The 18,183-nt window shown below is 37.7% G+C and overlaps 1 protein-coding gene across 1 annotated transcript in view; it reads right to left on the bottom strand.

The window, feature by feature from the left end:
- Nucleotides 1-17,178, bottom strand: part of LOC102236420 (glucagon receptor-like) — a 62,117-nt gene extending 44,939 nt beyond the window's left edge. The window contains exon 1 of the mRNA XM_014471025.2: nucleotides 12,264-17,178. The gene's annotated coding sequence lies outside the window, so the exon portion shown is untranslated. The remainder of the gene's footprint in view (nucleotides 1-12,263) is intronic.
- Nucleotides 17,179-18,183: the final 1,005 nt, after the last annotated feature.

The raw sequence follows: 18,183 nt of genomic DNA, 5'->3' as shown, positions 1-18,183 counted from the left end.
AAAAAATAAACGATTAGACCTCCAAACTCCAAACCTTATTCATTCTCTTAATCCACCTTAGAGTCCAATGCATACTGATGGAAAATGTCTGCAGTGAGCTACACACCTAGAGTTAAATGTTCTCTTGTTGCAGGGGAGACTTTTGTTTAAAATGCAACTGAGTCAGTAAACTAATCATCACAAGTACACAAAAACCCCACAAAGCAACTCATGTTTGCAAGTAGATTGCTTCTTGTTATTCAAGATCAATACTGCTTGTTGCTGTCCCTGAATACTTGCCATCGACCTGGATGTGCAACATAATTCAGACATAATGAGAGCCAGACCTGAGGACATGTCAGCCGCTCGAGTGGGGATGACGCCTTAATCTGCTGGATTCTGTCATACTTTGGTGACAAGAACAAAAACGAAACGTTCAGGCTTTCAGCAGATATCTACAGGCACTTAGACGGGATGGATTTAATGCACAAGAGCCTCTCAGACAGCAGTCCCAAAAGATTTAGTCAGTTATTATCTCACACATATTCCACCCTGTTATTCGTGTCCCATTTCTCTTTTTTCTTCCCCAAACACAACAGATATCTAATAAAACCCGCCTCCCCGGTCGGCGGTAACTGTTGGTTCTTCCTTTTTCCATTTCCAGATCTTGTTTAGAAAGAATTTATTTTGTCTGCGAAGCATCAAAATGCACAGCTGCTACGTAAAAAGACAGATAGATTGACAGATTCATGGCTTTAAAGTATTCTAGAGGAAAAAAACAAAACAAATGTTTTCCTGTAGTACAACATGAGCACTTTGTTTTGCCTGTCAGGGATCTGACCGCTGTTTTCTGTCACTTTCCCGTTAAACTAAATGAATCAAATAAAAAAATACAATCAAAATATACACTCTACCAAGCAATGACTACATGTTCCAACACACTCACATCTTGTTGGTGTCAGAATTAAAAAATATCAACTATTGTTATATCAAAGATGTGATATCTTTCCATCAACGTGAAACAGACAGTGAAGTAAATTTACTGTCTTGTTTACTCATTTGTAAAAGAAAGTAATGACAGAAACTGATTTCCATTTCTCACATAATCCATATATATTCTAACACAAGACAATGTAATTACAGAGGCCAGGAGGCCAACAAAGACTTGGCTGATGCTTTTTGTCTCAAACCATCTGCAAATGTCTCATTCCAGCAAGATTTGGAATCCTAATCTATCTGTCGGCGTTTCAGGCTTTCACTGTGTGGTTCGTCCTACATGCATTTTGACTGGAAATGTTTACACTCTGTCCAGATTCTTGGGTAAGACAGAATAAGAGCATTCCTACTGCATAAAAAATAGGATTGTTAGTTTTCACACAAGGGAACAAAAGAAAAAAATGTCAGGCTATAAAATTAAAGCACATAATGAGCAATTTTTTAAGGAAATCATTTGTATATCACGGAGAGATGGAATCGATTAAAAATCCTCCATGTGCCCACACACAGGACTGCATAAGCATTCAATGATGAGTTACTTTAATACCAATTACTTGTGGTCAGTACCATGCATTGTTCAGAAAAGACGTATAATTGCTTAAGTCCTACGTTTATATTTTATCACGGCATCCGCTGTGAAAAGCTTTGCATAACCCCTCAACCAACCCGGCGGCTTTGACCAAACGGATCCATGTGCAGCGGGCAAGACTTTCAAGTGATGCTCATTTTAAATTCTGTCCAGAGTAGGGTGCATCATGTTCTTTGGGTTTTAATGAAATTGAATTCATATGAAAGCCGCCATTAAATTTTCATCCGTTTTTATACTTCAAAAACAAACAAAAAAATTGAGTACTAAAAATGTTTTCATAATGAATAATAAAGAATACATGTCCTTCCTGTGCTTTCTGACAACATTTTCTGAGATAAGAAAGGAAAAAAATTAGCTTTTAAATGGACAATCAATGAGAAAACTCATGACATGTGAGCATTCTAGGTTAGTTGGCATTAAATTTGATTGTTCTATAATACTTTACGGGGGAAAATCAGCAATTCACAGATATGGGAATCATGAGTTTTTACTTATGGGGGCATACAGTACATATGTTTTACAAAATCACTAACGCCAATGTGGAAAACATAGTCACACCAAAAAACAAAAAAAAAAAGCCCACTGGAGTTGGTGCTAGATTGACAACATAAACCATGAAACTCTTTTAAGATACCATACAAATCCTTTATAGTGTGCCTCCATGCAGACCTCTGTGGAGTAAAGAACGCCCGAGTGTGTTAACAAAAAACGGGAAGCAAAACATATGAGGCCTCAGTTGATCATTTAATTTATTCTCCTAAATAGTCCGACTCTGTCATGGACGTTGCTGGTTTTGAATAATTTTGACAGGCTAATTAGCGAGATAACTCTTTAATATGTTTATCTCATTTAAAATTACCGGCACTGAAAATAACAGGAAAAAAAAAGGTGGAAAAACACAGTGGAGCAGATTGTAAGATGGGGATTTTTCGTCACAAAACAAGAGCAGGTTGTTTGTGTGCCGTGAAGACTTTAAGGTTTCTCACTTCAGCCTCGGAAGTGAGGCTGAAACTCATCAGTTTGTACTGAACTCATCAGTACAAACTGAACTCATCATTCTTCCCACTTTTCTCTCTTTTCATATTCCCTTTTTTTTGTGTTTCCTTTGGGCAATCCACAGTGGATCATATTATAAATTAGCTCCTCATGTATAATGGATCGGCTCTGAGGCTGTGGATTGCTCGCCAGCGTTAAATCGCTTTCCCCCCATTGTGTCCAATGGTCCATTGACTGCACTCAGTGAAGAACATTTATAGGGACACGACAAGCTGTAGGAAAAGTGCTCTTGTCGCCTCAAAGGATGTCTGCATGCTTACTTGACAAAGCAACCTTTTAGAGCGATGCAACATGCAATCCAGTCACATTCTCTTGTGTTTCCTCTTTATTTGGTCACAAGTTTGCATTTAGCTGTTTGAGGTCCATTAATTCCTACTTTTCTAACAGAGGAGGGTTTTGCAAGTGATGTCATTCCCAAAATCACACCTGTGATACCCACTGACTTGTCATAAACTGTTTATGCATCTTTAAGACAAATAAAACTACACTAAAAAAAATTGACATTAAGTTTTGTGCAAATATGCAAAATCAATGTCCATAATTCGCTAAAATGTCTGCAATACAAGTTCAGAAATGTTGATTTGCAACAAAAGTGTTTTCCACCTGAGGTCAGCTTGGTTTTGTGCTAAGCTAGCCTCATTCATATGCTTTTCTATTATCGTCCAGTTCAGTTATTTCCCCTGTGTTTCCTTTGCCCTGTTTGCAGCTGGTATTAGCATACGCTACAGTCCCAACCAGATAATGTTCCAGTCTGAACTCAAGATGTCAGAACTGATTTCATTGGATTTATTTTGAGCGGTTCTTAAAAACAGGCAACGAGATTCTGTTAAACAGTGTCACTGCTTTTAAGTTGTTTTCTATTGTTTTACACTTGTGCATATGTATTAATTAGTTTGATTTTGTAACCAGACTCCTATTGTATTACAGACTTCTGCCCAGGTCCCTCTTGAAAATGAGATCTAGATCTCAACGATGTTTATCTGGTTAAATAAAGGAAATAAAATAAAATAATAATGCCTGGCTAATTTGATTGTAAGCAGGCCAGCCTAGCAACGACTACTCACACCTGCCACATGTTATCCACTTAACATGCAAATAAACAACAAGTGCTTACTGTGCTTCTGTAACATCGCAGATATAATCAAATTACCTAAACTTGGTTATCATTCAAACACAACCAGACAAAAGCTGAAATGTATCTTCTGCAAGATCTGTGGATTTGGAGTTAAATATTTCCCTTTGTTCCCATAATTTTATATAGAGTGGATTGTGGAACATTTTGACAGCAAAACCCACTTCACAGTCAGAGTGAAACATCAGGATAAAATGTCATTTTCAGCATTTTCTTTGGTTTCTCTGTTCTGCACTTTGCTATCTCTTTTTCTGTGCAGTCATTCTCCTTCCCTCAAATATCGTCATATTAAATCTCATCACACATCATTTATTTTGAAGCATATGATGAACATTAATCTTAAACTTTCAACTGATAAGATCAAATAAAATTTAAGACCCAAATCACAAAAAAATGATGAGCCTATAATATAGAAAACGATTACTACATTCTCTCTCTCTCACTCACACACACACACACACGCCCCCATGCATGCACACATGCATGCATAAATCATCTATTGAACTTTGTGGACCGGGTAGAGGAAGGAAAAGTTCAATTATATGCTCCAAGGATGAGACAGAGAAAATGTGGGGAGGTTAGGTTTGAGGTAATTTGAGAGGAGGCTTTGCAAGACGAGTGGGTGAGTGTAGTAGAGGATGGAGAGACGGCTAATGTGGAGTAAGGAGATAATGCAATCAAAAAGGAAAAGGATAAAGTAAGACATACAGCAGAACAATAAAGGAGTAAAAAGAAGAGGTTTTTAACCTTTACTGTGAGTGAACAGGGTGACATAAAAACGATCATTCAGCAGATAATGACAGCGATTGCCTAATTCAGGTCTTTCAATTTCACTGTCAGTCAAAGGAAATCAATTCTTGCAAATAATCATCTGTGAACTGTTGCGGTCAGACAGTTTCTGGGAGGTTGACAGGCTGATCACTGGAAATCTGTGTCATAAAGTGTCATAAATTGCGGTGTGAGGTGGTGAGGCAGACGCAGATGACCCAGGTTGGAGTGAATAAATGAAGAATTTAATGAAGTTGTCAGATGTTCAAAGTCCAAAATCCAGGCAGCACAGAAAAAGCAGAAGGCTAATGCTCACAACTGGTAGCAACTGGTATTACAAACAACTGATGACAGACTTGACGGTGGACAAGATGACTAGACTAGACAGACTACAGAAGGACGGGACGAGAAACAAGGAACACCGGTGGGTATAAATACACAGACGGTAATCAGGGAATGAGACACACCGGGGAGCAATCGAGGGGTAGACAGGACAACATGGTAACTCAATAGACACAGAAACCTAAAACAAACACAGAAAAACTCAAATCCTTACAGTGTAGTTCAGATTACTACACTGTAACACTGACATAAGTATGCAATTATACTTAGTGCCTTTTATAATTTCTTTAACATGTTAAACTTTTTTAAAGATGCTCGTCTTAATGACAGTGTTGAAAGTAGCAGCAATGGCAAAGCAATAGAGAACAAAACAGGAGTCTTAAGGTGATGAAAATATAAAGTTATGTTATATACAGTTATATTATATAATCTATAATTCTTGATGGGAAAATTACAGAGCGTGTATGATTTATTTTTCAGCAATTGGGTTCCAATTCTTTTTTTCCATGAAAGTCTCAGAGGTTTACGAAAACAATGGAAAAGCAAACTTGGCTTGTCCCTCCTAGGTTGGGCCAATTATCAAACATGAGCAAAGCATATGTATTAATATTTTATTACGATTAAAACTTTCTTAGTTTAGTAACAAAGAACATTTAGCGCTCCACCTTCTTTTTTTCATCAGTTTTTCTTATTAACACTAGATGGACCTTCAGTTTGTTCATGCCATGGTTGGAAACTTTTTTCTTTAGCAAAACAAATCAGCTGTTTCAACAAAGGCTGCTTCGGGAAACAGGCTCGGCTCGTGTTGATTAAATAAAGAAGCATGTTGATAGAGCAGACCATCTTTTGGCACGCCCGCATTAAAATTTATACACACAGACACAATCCTGTTCTCAACATACAACGGTGTGTGTTTTGTTTCCAGTCACATATAAAACTGCTACATACATGGAGTGCAGTGAAAAACTCTTGGTCCCCTTGCAGACTCTTCTGCTTTTGCCTTTTTGGCAAAATTGAATATTCAAAATCAAACATGACGTTAATTTACTAAGACAAAAAGCTTTCAGACCACCTGGACCTCGTGTGAAGAAGAGATGCCCCACCATCGCCGATTGTTAAATCATGACTTGCAATTAAAAACATTTTTCAGACAGGCGGTTTCAGTAGCCGCACAATGGCCACCTTAATGCCTGATCCGTAGAATGACGGTTTTGAGTAAGTTTAACTTATCTGAACACATGAACTAGCAACACAATCCAGCCTCAGTCACAGGACGTCCAAGAGAGAACAGAGAAACAAATTCTCAGTATGGAAAGAGAAAGTCTAAGTGTTTTGAACTCCAGAAGGTCACAATAAGAGCCACAATCTGCAAACGGACAAAACGTGGAGCAGCCATGAAGCTTACAGGAAAACTTACAGGAGGTAGAAAAATGACCAAGAATATCTGAAGCACTGCAGATGTTGCTTAGCACAGCTAAGAAGTTCATTAACCAGAAGAAGAGACTGAGAAAGAAATTGGGCAAAAATGGCACCCATGGAAGAGTTGCAAGGTGAAAACCACGGCTGACCAAAAGCAAAACAAGAGCCTCAATCACTTTTGCCAAAAAAAATAAAAAACATCTTGGTGATCGCCCAGACCTGTGAGAAATTACTATGTGAACAAATGTGATAAAAGTAGATGTTTTTGGAAGTTGTCTGTTAATATGGCATAGTCAGAGTTGGTGGTGATAGTGTGAGTCAGGAAATGCTTTGGCTCTCCACCACCTACACAACCTGCCTTTATTGAAGGGATAAATGGTTTTGGTTCAATAAAGGAACCAAACCACGTCTGCCTGATCTATGGTTCCTTCAATAAAGGTTCACAGTTGCAAAACACACATAAAGGCCGTAGTTTCTTGTGAAGGTGACACAACTATTATTAGTTTTAGGGAGGCAAATACTTTTAACATAAAGCCAAGTTGGTTTGGATATCTTTTTCCAAGTAGACTGGTCAGAGCCTGCAAGTCCAGAGTCCAAACAAAACAGTTACACAAATCCAAACATAGACAAAAAGTACAAGCTGTTAATCTGCTTTCACTTTTCAATCCCAACATTGAAAATAATCCATATGTAAAAAGATTAATAGCAGGTGCTGGTTGTTCACTTTTTGATCACTTTTTTTTCTACTTAAAAACTATGTTGTTTGTTTGTTTATGCTATGTTTGTTTGACATTAAAATTTGCTGATAAGCGGCAAAAAAAGAAAAGAAGAGAAAACAAAGCAGAAGAAATTTGCAAAGGAGGAAATACTTTCTTTTTTATACAGCACTGTACATGACGACATTTCATGTTGGAGAATTTCGGCAAGCAGGAGCTTCAGCAGGGAATCTGTCATCCAGCTGCATCATTACTGTATATGTATGAGAATGTGCAGAATATAGACAAGCCCATGGGCTTTTTTTCCATTCACCCTGCAATTTAACCAACACTAATAAATAAATAACAAGCAGATCAAATGCAGAAGCCCACAAAAGAAAATTGGCATTAAATATGCACATCTGCTTTGAGATATATGCCATTTTTATGAGGATGGCCACGCATTGTTTGAAACCGTGGAGTTTCTGCAAGAAGCGCAGATCAGCTGTGCAAAGATTTGTGATTTATTACCCACAAATATCTCAAATATTGCTTGTGCATGCATGTGTGTGTGTGGGGGGGCGATGGGTGGCCAGGGGGGGTGCTCGTTGGTGGGAGTGTGTGTGTGCGTGGTTTTCTTTTATTATCTTCATTGGTTCTTGAAGCAGGATTTCAGTAATGACTTTGCTCTGCTGCACATGCTGGCTGCAGAGGAGAACAAAAGACTTCTCAGGCAAGCCGATGTACTGAATGTTTGAGATATCAATCTTCATGCAAGTCTTTCGTTCATTAATTACGCTCCTATCAAGCGGCTTTATTTTCGCTCTGTGATCACAAGCACGCAGTGGGACTCGGTGGAAACCGGCTGCTCGAGTGAGCGCTGTCGTGTCAGTGGGTGTTTACATCATCCTCCAAGTGTAGCTTACAATGTCAAGCATGAATGAAAAGCAGCAACAAAGAGCAGTCCTCGTGCCTCCGTGGCTGAAATAATACAGCCGATTACCCAGACACAGTCATTGATCTTATGGAAATAATTGTTTTATTTATTTCTACAAGCAGAGTAGTGTAAGCCTACCCCGACACTTCTGGACAAAAGAAAGTATCAGGTTAAATCAATTTCCTTCTATTGTAGGCGGTATGTTCTTGTAGAGCGCTTTATCTAGTCCAGAGGACTCCAAGCATTTCACACTACATTCACTCATTCACACACTGATGGTGTGAAGATACATTGTACCCTCCTCTGCCCAGGGCAGTCTGAAACAAGCAAGGCTGCCATGCACCGGCGCTCTGACCACCATGTAAGTGTCTTAAACTGGCAACCCACCGATTACAGGACAAGCTCCTACCACCATCGCTCCACTTGCCACTTGTGTTGTTCAGTTTAAGGTCAAACATCCTTGTTTTGTACTAAATGAAAATCCATCCCAAGTTCACAGATCTTCCAGTGATAAAACAGCCCAAAGTGTTTCAAATGGAAAGGAAAAGTGTGTGAAAGTAAGTGTCTGAAATGGTTTGTTGTAGCTACAGCCGATTGTGAAGGGTGTCAGGTAGAGCCATCATCCCACGGTGTTATTGCGCTTGATGGCTGTTTTCTTATGTTATAATTCTAACATGCTGTTGTTTTTATGCGTTGAAACTTCCTACTCAGTCTGGATCAGCAGCAGCAATAACATCGTAAGGCTTCATAATAGTTTTTTTTATGGCGTAATCATTTTTCCCCCACCTAAACATAAAACACGTACTTTCCCCCTTGGACACACTTCTATGAATAAACCGATTAAGTAACCTTGAACACAAGCACATTTATTAATCTTTGCATTTAGATCCCGGCACCGTTCTTAGTATTGCTGGTATTTTTACAAACTGGCAACCCAAAGAAAGCAGGTATTCTGACCAGAGTCCTTAGAAGATCTGAGCATCTGTGTAAAACATAAAGCTTGTAGTTGATAATCAAAGGATTTATGAGGTTTTAAAATCACTGAGTAAGTGACAAATTTTATTCTTGACTGAATACATCTTAAATTTGTTATTACGCTAATCAGTGCATTGCATCGAGAGAGAAATACTAAGCAGGTATGACACAAGTCAATGTCAGAAAATGCTTAGAAAAGTTATTTAACATGCATTCAGAAGTAAGATCATATAAATCAAAAGTAGGCGAGCCGATTAAAACTCGCTCTGTCTTTATTTCACAACAGCCCGTTGTTGTTGTCCACATATCGACTGAAAAACTTCCACTGAAACCTTGTGCTTTTAGGTCAGTTGGTAGAAGTTAATGGAAAAAAGTCATTATCTCATTTCACCCTGTTACATGTTTGTAGACCAGCCTCTTTGAATCAATATCTGTCCTTTTGCAAATGTTCCCTCTGCGGGTCCATACTGACCAGATAAATAAAATCCTGTGGGCCCCACGCTGTTACAAAGAGACGCCTGATGTCTGGAGGGAAAACAATGAGCCTGAGGGAAGAGGAGTTCGGCTTACTGGAAAGTGAAGGAAAGCAGACGGACACGAGCAGATTTGAAAGGAAGGGAAGGAGTTTAATTTAAGCAAAGCAAAATATGGGGGGAGACTTTTGGTGGTCAGAGAATTCAATTATTCACAGCAGAAAGACGTAACAGATTACTTTTAAGGGACCTTGAACAAGTACCTGACTTGAAGGAGAAAATGAACTCAGAGATGGAGACTCTCAGTAGCAAGAATGAGCTAGTACACAGAACCTGAGTTAGTGCTGGTCATTTCTCACCGTTGCCTTTCTGTTTATTTGCTGTTCCTGTGTTTTTGTGCCTAGATTTTGGGGGAAAATAAGCCATCTTCCATACAAGGCTTGCATAATTCTTACCCACCATGGAGGAATTTTCCACAAACTTTTGAGTGTAAATGATTTTACGGTCATTTTCCGCTATCTAGTTACAGTACAGTTTGCTCTAAAGTTATGCTATCAGAGTCTGATAAATCAGCAGTCATTGGGAGTTTTGTTTGTTTGTTTGTGTGATTAGTCATAATATTCTATATTTCATAAATATATATATATATATGTAATGTAAAGTGGGGTAATGTAAAGTTTCCAGTAAATTATAAATGAGATTTTTTTTCATTTCTATGATAATTTATTATAATAGAAGTATATCTAAGCACATTGGGCTTAGATATACTGAGCAATAAATCCATAGCAACATATATAGTGATAGACAGAACTTTCTATAATATCAATTAACTCCAATCCAGAACCGCACAGCATTCTGGGGGATGTAGGAAGAGGAAAGGCTTGAGCCACTCGACCTCTCACTGACAGCGAGGCAAGGCCTGGAGCATCAACTAACTCACTCACTCTTTGGTTACCTAGCAACAACTTATTGAGTAACATGTGCAGCAGCAGCTTAAGGTTTCACCACTGTGCCTCTTAACTGCTTACAAATAAAAAAAAAAGACAATGTGGAGAGAAAGAAGAAAATGAGAACAGCAGCGCAAGAGAAAATGATTGATAAAACAGGACAATACATGGTTTTAGTACTTTACATATTTTGAAAACTAATCAGTAACTATTGATATCAACCGATATGAAACGCTTATATCATGATATTGTCCATCCCTAGGATATGGAAGTAGAGACAAACTAGGAACGTGTAAATATAATCAAAGGGGTAAATACAAAGGGTGCCAACTGAATACACCAGCAACAAGTCAGTTCAGGCTAAATTGGTATAAATACATATGTGTCCCAGCTGGAACATGCAGCTCTTTAAGGCTCAGTAAGTTTTAAATCAATGTGATTCTAAAGTTCAGAAATGTACACACAACTATACTTCACATGCTTTGGTTTGCTTGGAGCTGTCACAAAATCAAGGTTCACCAATTTTACACACAACATCACATAAAATAAAATGTTGGGATGCATCCTTTATTCAGGCTACATCAAGATGTAACATTTTTATGAGTAAAATGATACATAAATAAAACAAAATGGTTGAGACATCCATGTCATGTGAGAATTACTATCCTTCGTGTCAAGTGACACAAACACAGCTTGGCAAAATGAACAAATGTAGATCCTTACCAACAAATTAAAAGAAAAACAAGACATGAAACGAAAACCTATACTGCTTTATGCTTTATAATTGTTTGAGGGTAAAATACCCTAAATGGTCAAATGTTAAACATTCTAAATATGCTTTACATATAATATTTACGTGACGACTTTGCTTGTTTTACTTAAAAAACTCTCAAATATTTTACAGTTACAAAGCTATTTAACACTTAATAAAATTTAGTTGAGCAGCTCAACATATTATTTATTTTTTTGTAGAATTTAAGGCGGACTGCATTGAACCTTTTTAAAGTTTCACGAGTCTCCAAAGAAGCCTCGCTGGAAACCCTTATTTCGTACTGACTGTAGATTACTGAAAATTCGCTGAGGGGGACATTTATGATTTGTTTTACTGCTGGTGGCTGCTGCTGCTGTGAGGACCTGAATGTAGCCTACATTGGCAGCTGCATGCATAACTCTTCTCTACACGGTTCAGATGAGAAAAGTAGTACGGCAGAGATCGCCTGCCTTGATAGATGAATGACTTTTGAGTCACAAGACATTACGTCTAAAAATAAAAATAAAAAAAATAAATAAAAAAGAAGGTACCCGTGTTTGCTGAAAATTGACAAATAAATACGGAAGCCGGCTGAAAACATGCACAAACACACGAATGCTTGTAAGCTCATTTTAAGTCGGCAGGAAAAGAAATGCAAGCAGCATAAGTTTAATCAAACAGGCTGTAACAACATCAACGGACTCGTTAAAAGTCCAGCATTTGTTATCATTTCTGAGAAAACAGCCGGGTTGCAACACGCAGAATTGTTTCTAGCATTAAGGCACGCAGATAAATATCACTTGGGGGAAAAAAAAAAAACCTAAACATTCTGATGTCAATAGATTATCGAAATATTTGCTAAGAGGCCAGTTGGAACTTAAAGTGTAGGAAGGCTGCGCGCATCCAGCAGCTAACAACCGCGATGACAGAAGCATAAAGTGGGACAACAATACAGGCAGAGATATGATTCATATTTGTTTACCTAAAAACATAGAAAGCTTTTAAAGCACCGCAAAAAAAAAAAAAAAAAAAAAAAAAAAAAAAAAAAAAGTTCAGCATCTATGTTTGTGGTGATAGACGGAACAAGAGAATCAAAAGTTTAAGGTTTCCAGAAAAACAATGCGTCTCAGCTAAGACGAATGAATGAACGGATTTTAGGAGCGCAATGAACAGGTACAAAAAATAAAAAAGCTTGTTTCTTTACCTTTGGGTTTAGACCTCCTTGTGCGCACCTGGCAGCCCCACCAAGCCCTCCGTTCAGCTCCCGGTCCGGTCCATCACAGGAGGCAGCAGAGCCAGAGCGCATCCAACCCAGTTGAACAAGAGCAAGAAGTACAAGAAAGAATGAAAGACAGAGAGGAGGAAAGAAAGAAAAAAAAGTCTTGTGATGATACAGATAGTCTCTGATCCAATTAGATAAAGTCCAACTTCTTATTTTGCATATATATTATTTTATTTTTGTTGCTCTGTTTATAAAGACGTGCGTTTCTAAATGAATTCTCGCCCCTGTAGCTGACCCGGAGAGTGGAGTGAATCGGACACAGAGCGCCTGAATGCTGAGGTGTCGGTGTTCCCACCATCTGCACAAAGCCACTGAAAATATACAGAATCGTTTCCGGCTTAGTCTTTCAAAATAATACCCTTTAAAAACTCCGTAGAACGAAATAAATAACGTGCATGATTCACAGTATGTGAATTATTCTCTCTGTTTTTGGACACTTCTTTATTTTTATTTTTTTTACTTATTTTTTGCAAACTATGACATATCTGAGATCATTCATTGAATAGATTACTGCCAGTAGAATAGAATAGAGGCACTGCTGTCAACAAACATGACTCATGTCATACAAATTACAATGAAATTAAGTTGCAGTCATCCGTTGTTAAATGAAAATAAACAAAAAACAACAAAAAAAGAAATTCTCAGAAAACCACTAAATGAATAGAACATACATTATGCAAAATGCATAATTTATGTGAGGTCGGTTCCATTTGCGACACAAGATATTGCACATAACAGTGTGCAATATGGGTTCACATGCTCTCTATGAATAATTCAGTGTGAGGTTGGGGGCAGCAGAGTGAGCTTGAGTAATAATGTGCTCATAATAATACTACAGTTGCATATAAAAATGCTTAAATAAGTCTTCATCTGATGCAAATTTCTTAACACGCTGAAGTTTAGCTTCCAGTAATACTATCACAGTCACATTCTTTTTCCAGTTAAAACAAGAACCTTGAAGAAAAATAAATGTTTATTCATACCAACAACTTATCAGAAACCAAAAAAAAGCTGTTTCTTAGTGAAAACTGAAAATAGCATTAATCAATAAATTAAAAAAAAACCTCTTAACATTAATGTAAAACTAAGTATAGATTTATGTGGTGAATCAATTCATCCTGAAGCTTCTTCCCTTCCCCCTTCAGGTCTCTTTCTGTAAAATGATCTGAAATCTTGAAAACCGACTGACTGTGAGACTGAAAAGCCTGCAGCTTGGAAAATCTAAAAGATGGGACATGTTACCAGTTTGTCTCAGTTTATTGTGAAACGGGTGACTTCAGCTTCCTGTAAGGGTCCTAAAACCCGGAAGCTTCACATAACTCTGAGCTTGACTCCAAATTAATATAATTTAATATTTTTTCCCCCTTTTTGACCCAAGAGAGGTCATGTTTTGCTTTTAACTATCCAAAAAAAGTGACCATAGGTTTGTATTTTATACAATTCCTTGATTAATAATACTAAACAGCATCCCTTCATGGTGAACACAGAGATTATAGAGTCCCTATGGGAAAATGTGATAAAAAAAAAAAAAAAAGGTGAAGCAATGTGGGTGGGGAGCGTCTTTGAACTGCTTTTTCCCAGGTGGGTGTAAGCTGCAGTCGTCGTGGCGCAGTGAGCAGAATCAGCAAAGCAAAAGCAACAGCATGATCCACAGAAACTCCTACAAGCTTCAGACGGTGTTGTGCTGCGTTTTCTGAAAACTCCTGGCAGCGTAAAAAGCTCGCAGCAGTTTGTGCAGTCATTGAGGTGGAACAGATGTTGGCCATATGGAAGAGCAGGAGGGTCACCTTTCAAAGGCTCCGATCGTGCTGCACGATCATGCCTGCTGCTCGGTGTTTCCATCTCGAAGGTGCAGCAACAGGAAGACGAGCGTGTTGCTTGTTTGGCTCAAGAATATGAAGTCAGGCGAAAGAGAGGCGCACCAGTGGAAAGGTTTGCTACGTAGGCTTCCAAATATCCATCTGCAATGTTGCACAACCGATAGTGATACCAAAGAGGTCGAAAAGCATTTTAAAGTCTAAAGCCTCTTTTAATTAATCTGCAGATGTTTGTGTAAAAACATAACATCACATTAAATAAAGAAGTGCACAACAGACTGTCATTTTCTCTTGGCCCTCTTTATATTAACATGCAGTTTCACATATACAATTTAGACAGATTTCTTTTTAAGCAACTCTTTGCTCTTCCTATTTGCATATTGTTCAATTTCTACATCAACATGACGGCTGTGGTTATTCATGCACATAAAAGCACTCTTAAGTTTTCAGGCACAGCGTTGCACTGAACATTTTAGCGGCTGCGGGCTAGACGGAGAACGACGTGGCATCGGAACTGAGAAAAACAATCAGAACTTGTGGAAAGACTGAAGACGCTCTTAGATAACTGGATAAGACAACTGGATGGCTGGTATGCAACGTCAGATAACGAGGTTAAAAGTGATCTCACTGTCAGATTGTCAATGCGCCAAGCTTTTTTTCAGCACCAAAAAGAAAACCCAGCAACACCATGTGGCTCCTACCAGGAAGCATTCCCTCCAACGAACTCTGTCTAGATTTTAAATGTTATTGTGTTTAATGGGAGGAAAACTGTACAGCAGCACATAGAGCTTTATGTTAAGAGAATAAGAGATGAAAAAGCAATAGCAAAAAGTATTAAATTCAGGATTTCTGGCAAAGACGTTGCGGTTTTATGTAAAATAAGCAGCTGCACCAAAAATGGCGGTGAAAAGAAGACAAATTTTAAAAAAACACACACATAAACGATGATAGTGTGAAACGACCGCAGTCTCAGAACTGTGTTTAGAGGTGCAAATAAAAGCAGTAAGAGGAAGATTACACCAAATTAAATATGGATCAGATTTATTCTTTTATATTAAATGCTAATGGTAGCCCCTGGTTTATTGTGCTCTAGGTATTCTCACAAATAACAAAAAACCATCAATGGGCTCTACAGGTTATGAGATGCATGACATTCTTAAAACGACACAAAACCTGTACTACAAAATGTCACAACCGGAAGGTTCAGTCTTCTTTTTTTTTTTTTACTTTAATTGGTTGGAAATATGAAAATAATCAGACTAGTTTGACGGCATCCTGGAGTGACCTGCACGCTGAATGTTTCAGACTGCAGAAGACAGTGGGTGATGAAGAGCAGTCGACAGTGAGATGGGCTGCGGAGTAACATAAAGGAGCTTTTAAAAGCCAAGACACGAGAAGGACTGAACGAAGAATAACGGGGTTAGATGAGGAGGCCTGGGTCAGCTTGGTAATAAAGCCTGACATTTTCAGACTTCTCACTGAGTTTGAGGGGAAAAAAACTCTCCATCCTTACATAAGGAAGCACGACGCGCCTCTGTGGCAGCAGAATCATCATGCAGATTTAGGTGTGGCAAACTAAAACAAAATCAGTGTGCTTCCTGCTGGGATAAGTTAAAACATTTGTGAATTACAGTTGCATGCAGTCTGTTAGCCTGAACGCAAATTGCACTTAACCGCTCTGATCACTTTACCGTGAGAGAAAATTAAGTCTGAGCAGTGAGAAATTTCCAAAACAAATTCCTCATGTAGCGCAGCAGAGTCGAGTTCAGCAATACGGCTGTTTTACTAATGAGCCAGAGCATCAGCTGAAGCATGACAGCAAAGTGAGGGCAATGTAACAAAATAATAATAAAAACACCCACGTTGACAGAGCAGAGAGACTTAGGAGGGAGCTGGTACAGGACACCCTGACCACCATCGTCTTACTCTCCTCGTCTCTCTGTTAACCGGCTGTGTGCCTTAAAACTCAAAGTCAAATCTGTTTTTTGGAATCACAGATTTAAAGTGATAAAAAATTAAATATGGCATTTGTTTTGTTTATTTTTTTATTCTGTCAGATCTATTTAAATATCTAACAGCCAGAAATTAACTCAGACTGATTCACATAAAACACAGTGACAAAAGTGAGCTTTTTTTGACATCGCATCAGATTTGCTAAAGAAACCAACTTTGTTTGTATTTTTGCACTTTATTTAAAAGAGACACATTTTTGAAGTAATCAAAACTAGTCAGTTTGAGGAGAGAAAAGTAATAGTTTCATTCTTTGAAAAGACCCAGTAGGTTCATGGAAAGATGAGAAAAGTAAAGGAGAGAAGCTTAAGTTCTCATAAAGAACCCTGTAAATTCAGCAAAGTAACCCGTAGGTCCTGAGCATTTTAAAGAAAGCACCTTATGGATCTCAGGATGACATCTTGTAATTTGTTGAAGTTAAAATAATCAGAGTTTTAAATATGTGATGTAAGTAACCTGAGTTTACAAATGTTTCAGAAGTTGCCATGAAACCTTGAAGGTAAAAACAAAATATCAGACATTATCTGTGAGATGTGTACTAAACAAGTTATTGTTGTCAATTCTTTTTGTATCTTATTTGTATTTACCAATAAGAGACAAAAGGAACTCAGTAAGATCAAGAAAATATCTAAGAAAGTTCTAGGAAAAGCTGCCAGTGAGTTTTTGCCTGTACCTCATATTTCTAAGAAAAAATCTCATTTTCTAGAAAATGTGTGGTACAGTCAAAACAAAACAAAAAAAAACAAGTAAATTCTTGAAAGTAAGTTAAATAAAATCTTGTAGGAAGTATCCACGAAAGGTTAACATATAAATTGAGCATTTTGAGCATAGCAAGAAAATTTCATAAAGTAACAAATAAGTTCCACGAATGTACAGGTTATATTATTTAGTGTCATGTGATTTTTTTATTCCTATATGATGTAAAATTTTCGGTCTCATCTTAGTCATGTAGTCATTTAAGACATTTTATTTATTAGCACCTTTCAAGACACAAGGACACTTTACAAGAAAAATAACTTTATAAGACCACATTAAAAATGAAAACAGGTATGCAACAAATAAAATAAAGATAATATTCTAAGGGTAAATACATCAATCGTGTCATTATCAACCTTTTCCCTGTATAAAAGACCAGTATTCTGTTATGTGTATGCAACATATGACTTGTTTAAACAGGTTGGGGTGTACATGTGTGTCTTTCTATCATGAACTCCAACAGGAACAGAGCGTTTCTGCAGGATGAAAACATTGTTGGAGAAACACCAGTTACCATTTGAGTTTCTCACCAGTGTTAAAACAGAGATGGAGGCAAATCTGAATGAAGGTGGGAAGCAACAAGAATACTGGATGAAACATCACAGGGGAGAAAGGCTGCAGAAGTCCTTCCAGAACAATAATTTAAGAAAAATGTCCAGAAACTGGCAGGCAAAAGATTTGAAGATTGCCTTGCTAGTTTTTAAAAAAATAATTTTCCTTTTGTTTTTGTTAAAGATTGCTTTTAATGGGTACTGTGTATAATACATTTTTTTGCACCAGCACCAATTGGCAAACACCCGGTGGATCCGTTGATCTGCTCCTAAGAGCACCTTTGAACAGCATAATGAAAAAGCATTGCTGTGATGATGTGCCAGAAAGAGCAGGAACTTCTTAAAGAGACAGAGACATCAAATTAGATAGTCAAATTTCCTTTCAGTCATGTTTGATATATACAGCATTTTCAAAACAACTGAATATGACTACTTGATTATGCTATGAAAGAGTGCCTGGATAATACAGAACTCCACTCATTTAAAAAGATAAAATATGTGTATAACTAATCCTTATTGATCGTCACATTTTTGTAGAATTATCTTCTGAATATATTCCTTTTGTACGATTGACTTTGTGTTCCACTTCATTCACATTTTTGAAAAAGTAACTCAAGTCTATACTATCATGATGTGGGAGACCCAAAAGCAGAAGGTAAAAATGTGGTGCGGTTTGGAAAATTTTATGAACAAAATCAGAGTTCAACT

The sequence above is a fragment of the Xiphophorus maculatus genome, chromosome 5, assembly GCF_002775205.1.
Source record: "Xiphophorus maculatus strain JP 163 A chromosome 5, X_maculatus-5.0-male, whole genome shotgun sequence".
Classification (NCBI taxonomy): domain Eukaryota; kingdom Metazoa; phylum Chordata; class Actinopteri; order Cyprinodontiformes; family Poeciliidae; genus Xiphophorus; species Xiphophorus maculatus.
This window is presented reverse-complemented; position numbering and strand designations above follow the sequence as displayed.